Raw genomic sequence first — 3,105 nt, forward strand, 5'->3', positions numbered from 1 at the left:
CTTTTCCCCACCCACCGCCGCCGGGCCACCGCCAACGATTCCGGCCACACCAGCCGTCGGGATCACGCCGGCGGGCCGCTACACGCTCGAGATTGTCATCCATCACTTCCTCCTACCTCGACCGGCCAGAAAGTTGCAGATACATGGCTGCTTGTCGCGGCCGCCGATTTGGCGTTTTCGGCCATCGGTGGCTGCGCCAAGCCATGGATTGGTTGGGGAGCACCCCACGCAGCCTCGACAAAGCCACTGGTTCGTCCTCTATCCGCCATCATCGATTTGCCGGCAAGGATTCGGCCGGCTGTCGCCCGGGCTCGACGCTCGCGCAGCGGTTCGCCGGCTCGTCGATACCGCTCATACAGTGCGACGACTGGATGCGGACAGTGCTGTGGCTAACATCTAGCATGCCGAACCACCCCGGATGGGTATTCTTCAAATGCTAAAACGACGGGGTATGTTGTTTTCATTCGGCTTTGTCAACCTATTCAGTTCGATTTCGATAACTTATTGAGATGGTCATGTGTGTAGGAAGATGGATGCTCATTTTGGTTTTGGGAAGGAGAATACGTTGATTTATTGATAGAAAGAAACTTAATAGATGTTCGTGCACTCCTTGGTAGAATTGAGGGTAATGATGCGGCTGCATGTGCAATTAGAGAAGGAACCAGAGGGGAAGCAACATCTACTTCTTTAGAATCAAAGAAGAAGAATGAAGAATGCAAGATCAAGAATCCGCAGAGCAACAACGAATACATAGAGAAGATATTGGTCCAACTAGTGGGAGCAGTTATGAAAGTTGAATATCTTCTAAAATGCCTAACTGTGGTTCTGCTAGAGATGCTCTAACAAGCCAGATCGAAACCAACCAATTCCTAGCCAACTATTACAGTGCATGTACGCACATATATATACCAACTAGCCGTTGGAGTCTAGATCCATTCCGGTCCTGCTATCCTCCTAGATTTCAACTTGCCTTTCTTGAGCCGGCCCACTGGCCCTTCCTCATTTCGACTTGTTCTCACTGTTTTTGTTGTTGTTGTTGCCGGGCGATATCCTGACATACTGTTCATGCTGCTTTTATTGTTGTTGCCAGGCGATGTCCTGTTCCCGCTGCTTCTGTTGTCGTTGCCGGGCAAGGTCTTGTTCCTACTGCTTCCATTGTCGTTGCCGGGCGATGTCCAGTAACCGAAGAAGGTGGTACGGTCGTTGTCGGGCAGTACACTTGTCGGGTGGTCATTGCCGAAAGGTGCGCTGACACCCCCCTCCTTGAGTTACGGCCTGTCCTCAAGCCGGAGCCCGAGGAAATTATTGACGAAGAGAATCAATGCCCTCCCAAGTAGCTTCACGACAGTGAAGAATTACTCCAATGGACGAGCCCTTGAGCAACTATACGATGGCCTTCTTGACGAACTCGACGCTGCAATATTGAAACAGAAACCCATAGACAAGAGAGAGGAGATGGCAATGTTTTCTAGACTGGGATTGCATGTGACACAAACTTCTTCAGCTGAGAACACATGGAAAATTGGCTGAATTCTGCTCGTAGAAGGTAATTCCAGTCGATATGCAACCTCTCCTTGGATGAGGAGAGTGACGCGACACCACTTGGCCATGCCGATCGATCAGCTCGCCCACCCCACCTTGGCCAAACCAAGCGCTAGCTGATAACCGAACAAGAGTTGGAGCCACCGATCGAGTGCAAAAGCAAAAATACCTTATCGCAACATATATCCGAGAGGCCAAACTGATCTAGCTATAGCTCATAGGAGAAGAGCACCGATCGAAGAGAAGTTGAGTTTGTTGACCATCGCGTGTCGACATCCGTTTGTTCCAGAATTTTATAAGGCCCACACAACTTGAAGGACAACTTATGGTTAGCCATGTGAACCGCTAAAGATTGCACATAGGGTTGTAACTTGAGAAAAACCTAGTCACTGATTGCAAACACGTTCTTAGTTATGTTCTTATATGCCTGATTTTTCATTCTCTGCTGAGTCCTCAACAAATGTTGTCTGATAGATTCTATCACTACCTGTCTATCTTCCAACCACAACTGTAAATCAACTGGGCAATAACATAAGATTCATGGATTCCAAACTGTCTGGGATGCTGGCCATATCTGATTTCAAAAGGAGACTTGCCCATTGCAGAATGCCAATTTGTACCGTAGCAAAATTCACAAAGAGACAACCACTTACTCCACTTAACTGGATGAGCACTAAGGAAACATCTTAGGAAACACTAATCTATTGATTTACTCTTTCAGTTTGGCCATCAATCTTTGGGTGATATGCAAAGCTCATATTTAACTTAGCGCCTGTTCTAGAAATCAAAATCCTCCAAAATTAACTGGTAAAAATAGGATCTCTATCACAAATAATAAGTCTAGGCATGCCATGTAACTTATAAACATTATCCAGGAACACTTCCGCTACCTTTTGGACATTGAAGGGGTGGTTAAGTGGCATGAAATGGCCCATCTTAGAGAACTTTTCTATGGCCACTAAGATGCAATTATATTGATAGGACACAGGAAGGCCGGAAATCAAATCCATGGTCATAGTATCCCAAGCTTTTCTTGGAATAGGAAGTGGGGAAAGCAAACTTGGGTATTTGACTCTTTCTGGCTTGGTTTTTTGACAAATTAGACAAGATTGCACTTGCAATCTTATGAAGTTCTTCTTGCCCTTCCACTTGAAGTCTTGAAAAATGCCACAATTCTTCTATAAGTAACTAGGAAACCAGCATGTCCACCCACTGGATTTTCATCGAAGGCAGGAAAATTCTTGTGTGCAATTCAGTGTTGCTACCAATCCAGATACATTTTTTATATCTAATCAAGCCATTAATGAGATGGTAAGGAGGTTTTGAAGTTGGGCTCACTATCAATTGTTGCAAAAGTTTCTGTTCTTCCACATCTTTTCAATAACTTTGGATAATATTACTGAGCCATACAGCTTGCAATGGCAAGTCAAATAGTTCTTGAGTATCAACTGGTCTCTTGGATAAAGCATCCTGAATTGTTCCTTTCTTATACTTGAAGGAAATATGCCCTAGAGGCAATAACAAAGTTGTTATTTATATTTCCTTATATCATGATAAATGTTT

This window comes from Triticum dicoccoides, chromosome 3A (assembly GCF_002162155.2).
Source record: "Triticum dicoccoides isolate Atlit2015 ecotype Zavitan chromosome 3A, WEW_v2.0, whole genome shotgun sequence".
Lineage (NCBI taxonomy): Eukaryota > Viridiplantae > Streptophyta > Magnoliopsida > Poales > Poaceae > Triticum > Triticum dicoccoides.